This window comes from Cavia porcellus, unplaced genomic scaffold (genome assembly GCF_034190915.1).
Source record: "Cavia porcellus strain 051 isolate PalLab524CR breed Dunkin Hartley unplaced genomic scaffold, mCavPor4.1 scaffold_42, whole genome shotgun sequence".
Classification (NCBI taxonomy): domain Eukaryota; kingdom Metazoa; phylum Chordata; class Mammalia; order Rodentia; family Caviidae; genus Cavia; species Cavia porcellus.
The window spans coordinates 3,314,927-3,332,874 of NW_026947525.1; the positions used below are offsets into that span (position 1 = coordinate 3,314,927).

General features: G+C 38.1%; 1 long non-coding RNA gene across 2 annotated transcripts in view; it reads left to right on the forward strand.

The window, feature by feature from the left end:
• The window catches only part of LOC134474896 (uncharacterized), a 29,414-nt gene extending 12,490 nt beyond the window's left edge, over positions 1-16,924 (forward strand). For both annotated transcript variants that reach the window (XR_010045817.1, XR_010045816.1), the window contains 2 exons: positions 12,977-13,227; positions 15,958-16,924. This is a non-coding gene — a long non-coding RNA (uncharacterized LOC134474896). The remainder of the gene's footprint in view (positions 1-12,976; positions 13,228-15,957) is intronic.
• Positions 16,925-17,948: the final 1,024 nt, after the last annotated feature.

A 17,948-nucleotide genomic window follows, 5' to 3' on the forward strand; every position in this document is an offset into this window, starting at 1 on the left:
TTCCCCTCTTTTGACCCATCTAACCTCCTGTTTTTACTCTCTAAATACAGAGTCTTTGGCAACCCACTCAGGACCCCTTCTGTCTCCCAGACAGAAGCTTTCTTCCTCTCAGTAAATATATTCCATTCTTAAACTCCATCATTCTAAACAGTATTCTTCTATTTTAGAGAACAGAAACTCATACCAGACATATAGTAGGTCAGGAGTTACATTCCCCTCTATCATTAACATGAGCCAAATTAACAAAAATATCTTTATGATTTGTCTGAATGCTTTTTCCTTTTCCTGCAGTTTTAAGTGATCAATACAATTCAAAGTGGTTGTATTCCTGGCAATGTATAAAGCTGTATACACCAGTCATTATAAATGTAAAATAATTGGTTTGAGTGTATAATTTAGCAAGAACTAGATATTGCCATGGCAGTAGGTTATCTCTTATAAAAGTGAAGGTTCACCTAAAATTGTTCAGAACAATTTCTACATTATTGGCTGCTTCAACAATTTTAAGATACATAAACTGTATTTTTGCCTTTTTCTAGAAAGCTTCAATTATGTTATTGAAAGAAGTCTGTGTGCCTGTAGGACCCTGTTTATGTTTTGATGCTTTTTCTGCATTGAAGTTTGTATGAAGATTTATTTTTTATCTTAGGATGAAACTCACTGAATTGACACTGATGGAGTTAAGCAACAGTCTACTACATTAATTTCAATTAGATATTCATGGTATTGATCATATGAATTACTGAGGAGGTACATAGACAAGAATCAGTATTGTTAGCATTTTCTGGTGCAATAGAGAAGCAGAATATAAGAAAAAGTAAAAGTGGGCTTTCTATTCAAGGAATGTGAGGAGGAGCCCTAAAAAAACAAGGATTATTATTATTATTTTTTTTTTTTTTTACTGACTATGAGGTTAAGGGTATGTGTGACTTTGCCTGGATGTGGAGATTGAAGCAGACATTTCTGTTATGTGAGGATCTGATTGGAGTTTTCTTCAGGCCCCTGGGAAAGGAATGAGGAGTTTGTAATCAGGAAAAAGAGGAATCGGCCATATGGTTAGCATCCCTGATTGGGCCTTCCACCATGTTGAACTAAAACCAGGAGGTCCTGTAACTCATTCTAGGGCAAAACTCTTTCAAGTACATCCCTCAGTTTGAATGATGAAATAAAAATAAAGAATTTTTGCTATGTGTCTTCCTCCAAGGCTGGAGGTAAACCATTCAAAAGAAATATTTTGAGTCATATCCTTAATAAATTGTAGATACCATAACCACAATTACAGATCAGTTCACTTTCAGAAAACAGAAACAGCACTTAAAGGCAGGCATAAAGGCCCTCAGTGAGAGTATCCCTGAAGAGGTGAGATCAACATTATAGAACACAAACTGCTACTCATTTATCTGAGTGCACTAGAAAAATTTATAATGGTGTTGCTACAGGGGAAAGAAACTTCTGATCTACTATGTCCAGTATGAATTTGTGTTCTCTAAAATTAAAGAATAAATTTTAGGAACAATAGAATTTAAGAGTAGAGTATATTTATTGGGAGAAAGAAAGCTGTCTGAGAGAGAGAAGGGGTCCTGAGTGGGTTGCCAAAGACACTTTTCTAGGGACATTTATGGAGTAAAATAATTTGGTGAGATGGGTTTAAGGTGGGAATACTGGGAACTCACAAGGCAGATGGGCATAAGATGGGACAGAAATATAGAAGCCAATAAGATTAATAGTTCAAGGAAAGTTGATTAAATTGGGAACAAATGGGGAAGTCTGTCACACAGAAAGCAGGCATTCTTATGTAGTAGTGACTCTTTAATTAGGGGGTTCACAGGTGACTCAGGACTTCACCAGGATAATAGGAATTATTTAAAGTATCAGGCTTTAAGATAGGGATACATTTATTTGAATGGTGACTGCTGATTTCCTCAGAGTGCTAGGGAAGTATTTCGAATGAATCCTTACAATATCAATGCATTTGCTTAATATTTTGTCCTGAAGTTTGACTCTTACCAGGAAGTATCTGGCTCCCCCATAGTTGCAAGGTATCTGGGCTTCTGCATGGGCTCCTTGGAGGACCTAGCCCTGTCTCAATGCCAACATTATTTGACTAACTCAGCTCAGTATTGTTTGGAAAATTGAATAAAAATATCTTCTGCTCTGGGTGAATGTACTGGGGATGACAGTGTGCAATGTATTCACCACTGTTGTCCCTGATTGACATCTTTTGAAATTCAGTTTTACTTTTTCTTTTTATCCTTTAAATAACATGGATTTGGAAATAAAAAGCCTAAGGTAAATCTATTTGGTACAAGCACTCCTCTGTGGATATCAGCACTGAAGGAGACAGCCAGCTCCAGTCTATCATTTGGGATCCTCTCTTGTAGGGAGGGGTCCTTTCCCTGTTTATTCTTGACTCACAAGGAGGGCAGTAGAGCAAGACTCAATCAGTGATGAAGAGGTGGGCTATATGAACTGTCCAACCAGGTGGGCCATGACAGGTGGTCTCTTAGGTCTTTCCTGTATCAGGGCATTATTGACCAGTTGTGAGCACAATACTGGAGCAGAATGTTTGCTGGATCTCTTTTAGTCATTTCAATGTCATGTGGCCTGATTAGGAAGGAACCTGGGAGATCTTCGAGGTGCAAAATGCTGAGGTTGTGGATGGTAGCCCACAAATAGGTTGCAAAAGGCCTAAACCAGTTACAAGTGTTTAGAAGCAGTTTCAGTGTCTGGATCCTCAGGTATTTAGTTAGCTTCAGCTCCTGAGGTCCTGCAGCATTGGCTGTAGGTCATCAATTGTGCATTTTGCCTCTTTCTGGTGGCAAGAGTGACTCTATCTTCTCTTTGACAGCAGCAGATTCTAGTATCATCTTTGAAATTATCTGCTGCCTTGGCACCTCCACAAGCTCAGTGAGGGAAGGAACTTGGGGACACCCTGACTCTGTTGCATTATGAAGATGCTACAAAAATACTGAGGAAGGTCTCTGCCCTCATTGCTGTGAGAAGCTGACTTGGAGGGTCTGATGTTTATAAATGTCTGTGATACAGGGCCTCATAGCCACAACTGCTCTCCTTAAACTTGTGCTTTGTTGTATTTAGAGTGATCTCCTAAATTTGCATTATATTCTTGCGTTTCCATCCTCATCACAGGTGTTGGCAAAGGTACTGAGTATTCAAAGATGTGTAGTGATGTGCCTCGGTGGAGGAAGGCTTCCCAAACACCTGGTGAACTCCTGTGTATCATACAGAATAATGCAAAGAATTTTGAACATAATTATTTTAGGTGACACCTCTGCTCACGGACTGTTTGTGAGAACAGCCATGGATTTTTGAATTCTGAGAAAAATGAAGCAGATATGAAAGTATTATGAAGGGCAGGGTAAAGTGTGCTTGCTAAGGACAAATTCCAGAATCACCTGCCTATTAAACTCTCATTGAAAAATGCCAAAATTTATGCATTTTCATGCATACATGTACATGATATCCTTCTGAATGGAAAGGAATAGGGGTGTCATCTCTGAATTAACAGCTGACTTAACAGCTTGGCTGATAATACACATTGTTTACATATAGAAATGTTCTGCAATGGACTTTACTAAGTGGTGTGAAATAGAAGCCCTAAATAGAAGTTGTGCTGCAGGGCTATCCATTGTTAGGCATGAAGGTTTTCCTGTGTAGTGTAGATCAGAGCAGCATGGAAAGGATGTGCAAGTGATTGGCATGGTACAGGGTGTCAATAGCAGGATTTACAACTGAGAGGATCTTTACTGAAAGTCAAGTAGTTCTTAAGGTAAGCATGAAGTTAAAGTTTGCTTCTGATTTCTTACTTGAGATGAATAAAACCAGCTCTGTCAATAATCAGTATTCCACATACATGTTAAAGCATGAATTCTGTGTTCTATAATTCAGATCCAATTTTGATTTTCTCTAATTATGTGCCAGTGTCATGAAGTAGGAATTTGAATCTTTTTTTTTTTTTTTTTGTACCAGGGATTGAACTCATTAGCTCATGCCGGCCAGGCAGGTGTTTATGCCACTGAGATAAATACCCAAACATGAATGCATTTTCTGTATATTAAGGAAAGTATCAACATTCTATGTCAGAACATTTTGAAAGTTCTTGGAGTGTTACTATATTGTATGAATATAATTTTTAAAACAAACCAATGGTGTTTTATGCAGTCAATTTTCAAGTTTCATTTTTTTGTGGGGTTTTGCAGTCAGGGTCTTTCTCTCTATTTCAGACAGCTCTGTAACTGAGGCTAGCCTCAAACTCAAGGCAGTTCTCTTGCATCAGCCTCACAAGATATGTTTCTTATTTCTGAGTGAAAGATGATCACTTGGTGACTTTGAGCTATAATTTGCAATGTGTGCCTTGTTTAAATGTTTATACATTGTTTACATACACAGTTTTCCATTATCATTCAAGTTATTATTTATGTACCATATTTGATGTTACTCATGTTTTCTTGTATGAAACTAAATTCAAATTTCAAAATGCTGGTTAAGTAAATTAAGAACAAAGGGCTCAGTGACCTACATGAGATTTGAAGAGATATCACCTGTAGTCTATCAAAGTGATTCATGAGACATTTGTCTACCCCTTTGCTTTGTGGATGCTGGTCCTGCAGGCTCCCACTGTGAGCTCTGCTTTAGAGACAGTGGGGACACAGGGACCATTGCAGTGACTCAGCACAAACATCAGTGCTCCCATTTGGCTGTGAGTTGCAATCTAGCATCCAAATTGCTTTTTCAAAAAATGTGTCTATACATAAATTTAATCACCAAGACACGGAATTAAGCTTTGAAAAATTCGGTGTCCATTCAGCTGTGATGTTTGGTTTTACTTTGTTTAGGTTAGTTTTGTTTTATTGAGACAGGCTTTCACTACGTGCATCAGCTGGATTTGAAACCCATATTGTGCCTACAATTTCTTTGACTTTACAACAACCCTTCTCTCTCAGCTTCTTGAGTGCTGGGATAATAGATATGTACCAACTCTGCTTTTGATTCAGATTTTTGTGAACAAATTTAAGATATTCAAGGCCTTGAGTCTCAACCTTCCTTTGAGAAATATATGCATGAATCTTTAGTATCATACTGTTATCACTTGGCCACTCAGCAGTTATCCTCTAACATCTCTTGGAAAGCACATTTGTTTATGCACTGACTATGCTGAGCGTCATTGGGGCAGTTGTCATTTTTAACCAATCGATTCTCGTTTTGAATACATTACAATAGTCACTTTTATATTTCTTGCTATTTGACAAAAACTAACAAAAGAATGCAGTTTTTGATTATCTTTTATTTAAACAATTGAAGTGGTAAGGTCTTGTGTATAAAGCCCTAGGCTAAGTGTGATTCCTTTAGTCCCATCATCAGTAGAGGATGAGATCAGATGATCACGGCTTTGAAGCTGACTTTGGGAGGCAATTTTGCTATATGATCTAGCAGAATGTGTGGCAGTTGTTTTTATACCTGCATTTGAAGTTTAAGGAAACAGGTAAGTTTAGGTCAAGAATATAAATGTAGGATGGCAAAACTGAAGCAAAGTGCAAATCATGATTTTTTGGCTGAGGAAATGTGCTTTTCATAGTAATTTGTGCAGCAGTTTTAAATATGCCTGTATTAGAGTAAAACATAGTGAAACATGAATGAGCCAAGCATTCTATGTTCTGAATGTAGAGGCATTAACAAAATATTTTTACTCAATGCTATTTTTGGTGCTATTTATAGAAAGTAAGATAGGGTGACAAAGCAAGCAAAAAGGATTATATAAGATTTTCATACTCATGCACAAATGAAGAAGCCAAAAAACAAAACAAAAAAATTTAAATGAAAAAGAATGAAGAAATTATCTACAGGATAGGAGATTGCATGTTACTCCCTGACAGCTAACTTGTAAATCCAATAGAAATGTGAAATGCATACACACTTTTCAGAACAGGTACAGATTGTCAAGAAATACCTGATGAACTTTTGATCATTTATGCACAATAGAAAAATGTGAATCAGTACACCATCTCATTGCAGAGACAAATCACCACGAGATTAAAAGAACACTCATGAGACAGCAGGAGAAAAGAAACTATTAAAATTTGTTGGTGGAAATGTAAGCAAGTATTTCAGCCACTACTGAAGTCAGTGTTCAAAGTATCCAAATGATTAAACATAGTAAGTCCACTAAGTGAAGTGCTTGCATTAGTGGTTCTCATACTCAAAGATCTAAGGACCCACTGTGATTCATGCATATTCCTGTTTACTGCAGCCATAGTCACTTTTCTGTGGAGAGCAGCAGCAAGCACTGCTCCATCACTACCAAATGCCAATGATTAACAACAAATACTCATCAGTGTACTCTGTTTAATAAATGATATGATATTTTATGATGAAATGGGCTCTAAGTTAGGTTTTCATGGTGTGATAAGCATGATATAAGCATGATAATCATGCTAATGTAACAAGGCTATCACTATTACACTATGCTTATTAGATTTGAAATGTTTTTCTTTTGGAGTAAACATCTTGCTATGAAGTTCAGGTTGGCTTGAGATCTCTTTATAACCCAGAGTGGTCTCAAACAATTCTGCCTCAGCCTCTCAAGTACTTGGCTAACACACACATGCCATCAGGCCCAGTTTAGATTTGGTATGTTAAATGCATATTCAGTATTTGTTTTTATTTCAACTGTTTTGGTTGTTAAAGTATTTCCATTTTTTAACTCCAGCATCTATAACCACTGCGACCTTATTTAGGTGGTGATGTGCATACCACCAGCCTCATGACATTCTCTCCTGGGTTCAGTGCTGTCAGTGTACTGCAGTGAGACTTATGTGTACAAATGTACATAACAATTTGTTTTTCTACTTTCCTTCAAAAAGATTTTTAAATTCCCTGATATAATCAATAACCTTGTCTACAGTTTGATGCAAATGTCCACAGTTAAGTACAGTGTAGCACACACACACAGGAAAGAGACCACATAGTTCCCATGAGAAGTTTGTCAAGGCCCATGAGAAGACAACTCTGTGGAGATATGTGTTCCTGATTATTACATTTGAATGAGCCTCAGGTTTTCTCACTGTTGTTTATGTGAGGTAGACCAGATGACTACTTTAAGTTATGGAGTTATATAACATCATTTTTGTTTCTAGAGGATCAAACTCATGACTTTGAGTTTGCTAAGCAGATGCTTATGCCACTGAGATCAATCCTCAGCAACCATAAAGTCTATTTTGGAATTTAAGTATCTAAAGAACTACTTTGGTGGTGTGGCCCACTTAGTAATGTCAACTTGGATCACCCAGTAAACTGAGGCACCATGGTTTTGGGCATAGAGCATCCATTGAAGGATTGTTGCAAACACCATCAAAGGAGAAATGGAGAGAAAAGCCTGGGCTGTTGATTCTCATGGAGAAGCTAGTATCACAGTTTTTAAGATATGAACACAGACATCATCATCATCAGAGGCGGAGGAGCCCAGGACCCCATTAGTACTGTGCATGACTACTGTTTTCTTTTGGAGATATCTGGCCCTCATCCTGAGCTTTTTGTCTTTGGTTCCAGGACTGATTACTCAGCCTGATGGCACACATGCTGTGCCCAAGTGCACAGACTTTGTAGCTTCCTACACTGAACTTTGACTATTCCTAGTACACAACCTTGATAGAGACTTACATGAGACATTGGCATTGCCTCTATCTCCAGGTAAACTTGTGGTGGCCCTTGTCATGGGTTGTAGGTGTTCAGCAGGACTTAAGAAGTATGTTGTCATAGGATTCAGATTGTCATCTGGATTCTTTAGGTACCTAGTAAGTGGACAGGTCTACACCTTTCTAAATCTGACTTTTTGGGAGTGAATATTTTAATATAATTTTTTCAATTATAAGTTCCATATTAAATCTCTTTCCTTGCAAACCCTGACTACAACAGATGGGAAAGGGGAAGAGGTGACATTTTTCAGACATGACAAAGTTCTTTAGTTAGCTAATGTTCCATGCCACTTTTCTCATGTGGAGAAGCCCAGCTATATCAATAGCTTGGTTTTGAAGACTGTTGATAGATTCTCTATGGATATTAAGCCATTGCATTCTGTGTTGCATGCTCAAGAAGCATATGGGTTAGGAACCTGCATGGTGCTTCCTGTCAGCTGAACCTAGCCTTGTAGCCTGTGCTACAAGGCCTCTGAGTACCTGAATTGCCAATAAAGTGTGCACTCTCAGGTGCAGTCTTTTATAATGACAAATAATTTGCAAGTCTATGGGCATGTTATTTCCTGCTGTTGCATGTTTAACTTTCATGACAAAGAACATCTAAAGAAATTTATGACCATCAAGCCAACCCTGCAAACAATACTGAAAGACAGTTTAGGTACTCATAGAATAAAACTACTAAGCAAGGCAGACATTTGACGAGTATGGAAAGATAACATGCCAACAGTAAACTAATATATAACAGTTATAAACATTAATGTGAATGAGCTCAATTCACCAATTAAAAGAAACAGACTGGTAGAATGGATCAAGAAACAATGGCCAATCAAATGCTGTCTACAAGAAACCCTTCTAACCAAAAATGAAACTCACAGACTGAAAGTTGAAGGATGGAAAACAATATATCATGCAACATGAAGTAAAAAAAAAAAAAAAAAAAAAAGCCAAGGGTGGCTATTTTGTTTGCAGACAATGTGAACTTCAAACCAGGAATGAGTCTAAGACATAATGAAGGTCACTACATACTGGTTAGAAGAAATCTTCAAAAGGAAGACATAACTATCTTAAATTTATATGCACCAAATTCGAGAACACAAAGTTATCCAAAGCAAGTATATATAGAAAAGAAAAATCAAATAAGCAACAACACAATTCAAACAGGAGAACTTAACACACCATGAACACCAAGAGATAGATCAACCAGACATAAATCAGCAAAGAAATAACAGAACTAAATCACACATTTAAACTAATGGACCTGATGGATATATATAGTGTGTTCCTCACGACAACATCAGAATACATATTTTTCTCAGCATTACATGGGATATTCTCTAAAATAGACCATATACTAGCCCACAGAATATTTTTTAAATAAATGCAAAAGAGTTGAATTTATCTCATACATGTTATAATATCATAGTGCCATAAATCTAGTAACTAATGATAAAAGAAACTGCAAAAATCACACAAACACAGGGAAATTGAATAACACACTCTTGAGCAATCCGTGGGTCACAGGGGAAATTAAAGAACAAATTAAATAATACCCAAATCAAACAAAAATACAGATACAACTTACTGGTATGTGTGGGATGCAATAAAGCAGTCCTCAGAGGAAAATTTATTGCACTGACTTCCCACATCAGGAAAACAGAAAGAATACAAATAAACAACCTGATGGTACACCTCAAATGTCTAGAAAGACAAGAGCAAGTGAAGCCCAAAGTCAAAAGAAGGGAGGAAATATAAATATCAGAGCAGAAATTAATGCAATAGAGACTAAGAACACAATCCAAAGAATCAATAAATGAAACAGTTGGTTCTGTGAAAGAATAAATAAAATTGATAAGCACTTTACCTATCCTGTTTAAAAAAGGGAAGAAAAGGCTCAAATTCATGAAATAAGGAATGCAAATGACAAAATCACAACAGACTCTTGGGAAATACAGAAGATCATCAACACCTATTTTAAAATTGTCTATTTTCATTGGTTTAATAACACAGAAGAAATAGACAGATTCCTAGAAACATATGAAGTACAAAAGTTCGATCAAGAAGATGTAAAACTACTGAATAATTCAATCTCTATTAATGAAATTGAAAATATAATAATTCTCCTTACATACAAAGAAGAGCCCAGGCCCAGATGGATTCACTGTGGAATTCTACAAGAAATAATAAGGAATTTAATGTCAGTACTCCTCAAACACTTTAATGAAATCAAAAGGAAAGCAATCCTTCCTTAATCATTCATGGAAGCAAATATTATTCTAGTTGCAAAATCTGAGGAAGACCAAACTAAAAAAGAGAACTACAGGCCAGTCTCCTTAATGAACACAGATGCAAAAATCCTCAATAAAATATTGGCAAACAGGATGCAGCAAATCATCAAGATGATACACCACAACCAAGGGTGATTCATCCCAGGCATGCAGGGATGTTTCACCATATGTACAACAATCAATGAAATCCACCATATCAGTAAAAACAAAGGTAAGAATCACATGAGAATTTCTATAGATGCAGAAAAAGCTTTTCATAAGGCGCAACTTCCATTCCTGAAAGAACCTTAAAGAAAATTGGAATAGATAATCTTTACCTCAATATGATAAAGGTCATCTATGACAAACCAACAGCCAGCATCATATTAAGTGGCCAAAAGCTGAAGGTCTTTATGTTAAAATAAGGTACAAGACAAGGATGCCCCTCATTACTGATCCTATTCAAAATACTACTGGAAAAACTAGCCAGAGCAATGTGATAATAGACAAAAATTAAAGGGGTAAAGATAAGAAAAGAGGAAGTTAAATTATTATTATTTGCAGATGACATGATACTCTACATAGAAGACCCTCAAAATTTCATTGGAAGTATCTATGAGACTAGATACAAGAAATTCAGGGAAGTAGCTGGATACAAAGTCAATATTCAAAAATAAATAGCATTCCTATATCCTAACAACAAAATCATTGAGAGGGAAGTAGGAGAAGCCACACCCTTCACACTACACCCCCCACAAATGAAATACTTTGGAATTAATCTCATGAAAGATGTAAAAAAATAATCTATATAATGAAAATTATAATATCCTGAAAAAGAAATCAAACAGAATCTCAGAAAATGGAAAGACATCATTTGTTCATGCACAGGAAGACTAAATATTGTGAAAATACCCTTTCTATCAAAAATGTTATACAGATTCACTGTGATCCCAATGAACATAGTATCAACATACCTCATAGATCCTGAGAAATCACTCCTAAAATTAATCTGGAACCAGAAGAGAACTAGAATAGCAATGACAATTCTAAGCAGCAAAGGAAAGGCAGGAGGCATTACAATCCCTGAGTTGAACTTATACTACTAAGCAATCATGGTAAAATCAACATGTTATTGGAATAAAAACAGATCTGAAGATCAATGGAATAAATTAGAAGATATGACCACAACTACAAACAAACTCAACCATCTTATCTTTGATAAAGGGGCCAAACATGTTCACTGGAAGAACCACACACTCTTTAATGAATGGTGCTTGAAAAACTGGCTCACCATAGGCCAAAACCTAAAACTAGACCCATGCTTATCAAAATGTACTAAACTAAATGTAAGTGGATCACAGATATGAATAATATAACAGAAACACTAAATCTGTTGGAAGATAAATTCTTGAAGACATAGGAGTAGGTAGAGAATTCATGAAAAAGAATCAAACCACATGGTAAATACTTCCCAGAATCAATAACTGGGATCACATCTTATTAAAAAGTGTGTGCATGTCAAAAGAAATCTCCAACATAGTGGAAAAAAAACACAAACTGGGAAAAAAAATCTTAGAGAACCATCCCTCAGACAAAGGATTTCTTTCTAAAACATATAAAGAATTTAAAAAAATCAGACTCCCAATAATTCAAAGATCTAATCCAAAAATAGCATTTGAGATGAATACACAATTCTCAGATGAACAAATACAAATGGCAAATAAATATATGAAAAAATATTCATTATCATTATTCATTAGAGAAATGCAATTAAAACCACACTGAGATTCCATCTCACTCCAGAAAGAATGGCCAGGATCAAGAAAACTACCAACAACAAATGTTGGAGAGGCTGAGGGGAAAATGGAACTCTCCTGCACTGTTCATAGGAATTTAGACTTGTGAAACCATTATGGAGTTCTGTATGGAGATTTCTCTAAAAGCTGGAATAGGAAGTCCCACTTGACCCAGCTATTCCACTTCTAGGCATATTCCCAGAAAAACCGAAAGCATCATACTTCAGTGATATATGTACACCCATTTTTATAGCAGCACAATTTGTAATAGCCGGATTTTGGAAACAGCCTAAGTGTCTGCAAACTAAGGAATGGATAAAAATCTGTGGTATTTTAATTCAATGGAGTACTACTCAGCTATAAAGAATGATCACATTGAGATATTTATAAATAAATGGTTGCAACTTGAGACCTTACTCATACATGAAATCAATCAAACTCACATGTATAAATACTGTATACTCTCCCTAGTGTAAGAACCAAGTGTAAGAACCGGTAAGAGTAAATTAGAGTTTATGGTAATCATGATTCCCCATTACATTGCTTTGGAGACCTGTAATGTTCCCATTCATTAGTTGGAATGGTTTTATCCTGGGTTGTTTGATTTTATTATCTGTGATGGTATGAACAGCTACTTTTAAGAAAACAAGACATTATAATAGCCACTGCTAATTTAATATCATCTTGCTTTGAAGTGCTACCATGCTTTTGTTCTTCTGTTTTCATTGGTTACATCATATTTTATCTTATTGGATTTTATTATGTGTGATAGTATAAGCAAATCTTTTATGAATAATGAGATAGCATGATAACAATTTTCCATTTTCTGTTATTTGGTTTTGAATGTCCTGTAATTATTCCATTCTCTTTGATGGTTTTATACTATTTCATTGTGTTTGATACTATTGTGTAGGGAGCCGAGTGACAGGCATTGTTGCCTAGATGTCTCTCTCTCTCTCTCCTATGGGCACTGCGTCTGCCTATATTAACCATAATCCTCTTCTGCTTACGTCACTTGTCTAGATGTGATGGTAACCCTGTTGTATTCATCTGTTTAACCTCTTCCTGTCCCAGCTCCCGCCCTTAGCCTATAAAAGGTGTGATTATTTTCTCAATAAACCGGAGGCTTGATTGGGTTAACATCAACTTGCCTTCGTCTCTTTTTGTCTCCCCCATGTCTTTTGTTTAATCCCCGTTTCTCCTCCAGGAGTTCCAAACTTGTTGATCTACAGGCCGGATCAAGTGGCGCTCAGCGTGGGGGCCCCTGGCACGGAGAAGTTAACGAGGGAGCCGTTCGAGAGACAGCCGGCTTAAACCAAAAGTGAAAGCAAATTAAACCAGAGACCTCGGCCGAGGAATGAGTAAACTAAATCAAGGATTAAAGTTTAAAACAACAGGACATTAAATCAAGTGCCGAGACCTGCGCAGACGACTACCCGACGTCCTGCCCGAGTCACGGTGAGTGAACGGCAACCCCATTTCCCTTTCCCGACATGGGTCAAGTATTGAGCGAACATGAACTGTTCGTTGGAGGCCTTATAAAGGCATTAAAGACAAGAGAGATAAGGGTTAAAAAACAAGAATTATTACAGTATTTTCAGTTTATTCATAAGGTTTGCCCTTGGTTCCCCCTAGAGGGTTCTATAGATACCAAGAGGTAAAATACAGTAAGAGATGTTTTAAAAGATTATTATAGAGTTTTCGGTCCAGAAAAGGTTCCTGTGACCACCTTTACATATTAGAATTTAATTTCTGAGCTGCTTGCCCAGAGGCATGCAGACCCTCAGGTTGAGGAGACAATTACACTAGGTGAGGCTGCCTTGCGCGACTTCCTTAAATCTACCTCAAAACCATCCTCAAAAAAATCTAAAGCCTCTGATTTCTCAGATGCAGAGAATGATGGCCTGTTAGAGGTCCTCATACATGGTGATCTGCCACCACTTCCACCTGTTGACGTGATCAGCAGGTCCCAGGATGGCAGCCCGCCACTCCGTGTGCCTCCATGGCCAATTGGGGATTCATATAAGCCTTTAAAAACAACCTTAACTCTAAAAAGCTTGCAGCAGCACAACAGCTGATGCAGGACCAGTTAGATGCAGGACACATTGTTCCTAGTAATTCCCCTTAGAACACACCTATCTTTGTTATCCGGAAAAGGTCAGGAAAGTGGAGGCTGCTACAAGACCTTAGGGCAATAAATAAGACAATGGTCTTAAAGGGGCCTCTACAGCCTGGCCTCCCCTCAGTGCCATTCCTTTAGGATTTTTTAAAATTGTCATAGATCTTAAAGATTGCTTATTCTCTATTCCTTTACACTTCATGACTTCCAAAAACTATTGGGAGATATTAATTGGCTCATACCATTTTTAAAACTAACTAAACATGATTTACAGCCCCTTTATGCACTGCTTCGGGGAGACATAGATCCAACTTCCCCCCGAGAGCTTACACCTGATGCCAGGAGAGCGCTCAGTAAAGTAAAAGAGGCTATTGCTCAACAAACTGTTTCCTTTATGGACTACAATGAGCCTTTACAGTTTCTCATTTTTAATACAAAGCTTTGCCCTACAGCAGTGTTCTGACAACAAGCTCCCCTCATGTGGGTCCATTTACCAGTCTCTCCAAAAAGAACACTTTTGCCTTATTTCCAAGCTGTCTCAGACCTAATAATCCAGGGTAGAAAACAGGGAAAATGTTACTTTGGCAAAGAACCAGACATTATCATTCAACCTTTTACAAAAGACCAAATAGATTGGCTACTTCAGAGTACTAAAGTGTGGCCTATTGCCTTAGCTTCCTATTCAGGGACTATTGACAATCATTACCCTCCAAATAAGCTAGTTGACTTTGCTAATCGTCACTCATTTATATTCCCTAAAGTCACAGCTTCACAACCCCTTCCGGGTGCCCTAGTTTTATTCACTGATGGCTCATCCTCTGGAAGAGCTGCTTATGTATCTCAAGACAATGTTTCTACCCTCCAGGCAGATACTTCCTCAGCACAATTAGCAGAGTTAGAAGCTATTCTTGCAGCTTTTGCTGCTTACTCTGACCAACCATTTAATTTGTATACTGACAGTGCTTACCTTGCTCAGTCTGTTCCATTGTTAGAGACTGTTGCTGCTATATGTCATGCTTCCCCAGCTACAAATCTGTTCAAACAATTACAATGCTTCATACGGCTTCGCCGTCATAAGTTCTTTATCGGTCATCTGCGAGCTCATTCCAACCTCCCTGGGCCTCTTGCCCAAGGAAATCATTTGGCTGATGTTGCTGTACGAGCACAGGTTTTTATGGCTCAGGACTCCAAGGTGTCTGAGGCCCAACAAGCCCACCAGCTACATCACCTCAATGCTCACACCCTCCGCCTTCTCTACAAAATTACCCGTGAGCAAGCCAGACAAATTGTAAAAAATTGCCCATCTTGTGCTATCCACTCACCTGTTCAACACCTAGGAGTCAACCCTAGAGGTTTAATTCCTAATGCCTTATGGCAAATGGATGTTACCCATTTCAATGAGTTTGGCAATCTAAAATATGTACATGTCATCATTGACACTTATAGTGGCTTCATTTTTGCCACTCTCCAGACTGGAAAACCTGCTAAACACATTATAGCCCATATGCTGTCAGCTTTCTCAGTTCTGGGATGTCCTCAACAGCTTAAGACCGATAATGGCCCTGGCTATACCAGCACCTCCTTTGCTCAATTTTGTAAAAGCCTTAATATCCTCCACACTACAGGTATACCTTACAATCCTCAGGGACAAGGCATTGTTAAACATGCGCATCGTTCTCTTAAATTCACCATAGATAAAATAAAAAGGGAGACATGGTACCCCACCCAGGGGTCCCCTAAAAATGTCCTTTCACATGCTCTTTTTATTTTAAATTTTCTGACCCTGGATGCTTCAGGCTGCTCCGCAGCATCTCGGTTTTGACATACTCAGACTCAAACACGGTTTGCATCTGTTTTATGGAGAGACCCACTAACCAATGTGTGGAATGGCCCTGATCCAGTCCTTATCTGGGGACGAGGTTCAGTGTGTGTTTACTCTCAACAAGATAAAAAAGCTAGATGGCTACCTAAACACCTCGTAAAACAAATAGACAGTTCTTCAAAGACCCCATGTAACGCCCAAGAATAATGTTATTTCCTGAGGCACAATCCCCTGTGTTCTCTTACAGGTGACACATCTCCTTAGAGCCTTATGCTGCTTAACCAGCCTTCTTGAGCCACACCACACCCATGGTGGATTTTGACCCCTGCCAAACAGACTACAACTGCTGACAGCCATGCACAAAACCCCATGACTGTGGAAGAGGCTCTTCTCGGTCTAGAGGAGCATACGCCAGCCAAATAGACTACATCCAGTGTTATACAAGGCATGCTCCAAGACACAGAAAAATGACTTCATACAGAGACACCAACAAATGACTGTCAACCCCTTCTCCTTGATTTTGGGGGGGGGGAGTTTTTCCCTTACCTAGTCCCACTTTTGGGTCCCCTAGCTGACCTATTGTTTCTCATTTCTGTGAGTCTTTTTTTCAGAGGATTATGATGTTCATTAATAACCAGATAGACGCATTTATGGCAAAGCCCATTCAGGTACACTACCATCAGCTGGAGATGACAGATCAACAAACCTACAGGGAAGAAATTCCCACGAGTGGCCCATATGATGATGCGGCCTGACTGCCCTGGGGCAATGGACAGGCAGTCAGAGACGGGCAACTAGGACATACATGTTAATTCCAACGGCCACCTAAGACAGACACAGGACCAACTGCTGTTCTACAAGCCCATGACGGGTAAGGCCTGGTTGGGTTCATACAATGAGGTCCTTGACCTAAGACATACGCTGTCCTCACAGGGCCTGCCATACTCTTAATTAAATAATATAAAAAGGGAGGAGATGTAGGGAGCTGAGTGACAGGCATTGCTGCCTAGATGTCTCTCTCTCTCTCTCCTATGGGCACTGCGTCTGCCTACATTAACCATAATCCTCTTCTGCTTACGTCACTTGTCCAGATGTGATGGTAACCCTGTTGTATTCATCTGTTTAACCTCTTCCTGTCCCAGCTCCCGCCCTTAGCCTATAAAAGGTGTGATTATTTTCTCAATAAACCGGAGGCTTGATTGGGTTAACATCAACTTGCCTTCGTCTCTTTTTGTCTCCCCCATGTCTTTTGTTTAATCCCCGTTTCTCCTCCAGGAGTTCCAAACTTGTTGATCTACAGGCCAGATCACTATTGTATATGAAAGTATACTCAACTATTTCAAGGAAAGAGAAATTATGGTAGCTACTGATATATTGGGTTGTCCTGTGGTGAAATACTGTGTTGCTTAAAATTGTTCTGTTCTGAAAAAATATAATTTGCAAGTCTCCCAAATCTTTTACTGATTTTGCTGATGTGAAAAAAAATGTAGGATGCACAATCTGAGTTCCCAATAATCCATTATTACAACTCTATAGACCTATCTGAACTCATGGAAATTCAACTATAGACTCCCCCTATTCTATCTAGAATTGGCCTTGAACCTAAGTCATTCTGCAACATGTTACTAGACTTCTACAAGCACAAGAGGGATAAGTTTCTCAGAGCCTCCCTTCTCATTTTTGGTTTACATTTACACAGTGTGTAACAATGCCATGTTTCTATGGTCAGCAGACCCTCATGTCTTTGCTTCAAACTACTGTTTCTGCCAACAATACTATATTAACATTGTCTCATTAACCTATTTGTGTTATTCAAACAACTCTAGGTAAAATTGCAATTTTACTCTTCAATTGACCTAATGAGTTTCACACTGCCTTTTCTCATTTTCTTAAAGCATCTTGCACTTTAATATTTGCTTATTATCACCACTATGAGTTTCATACTCACTTGGTCTAAAAATATTATGCCTGCTGAGAAACAGTATTGATGAAAAAAAAAGTGTTACTCTGTCCTCAGCATCTCATGGCTCAGACTGACAAATTGTCTTCTGTTGAGCATGGTGACTAAGCATAAATGGGATGAGATAGGGCAAATGTCTATCAGTATTCAGTAAAATTGAAAGGCCATGTCTGGGAGTGAGAGATAGTGGCAGAGTTTGAATGAGACCACAGTGATGTGCACTTGTGACTGATGTAATTATATGGAAAAACGTTGGCACCATTGAAGCTGAATACACG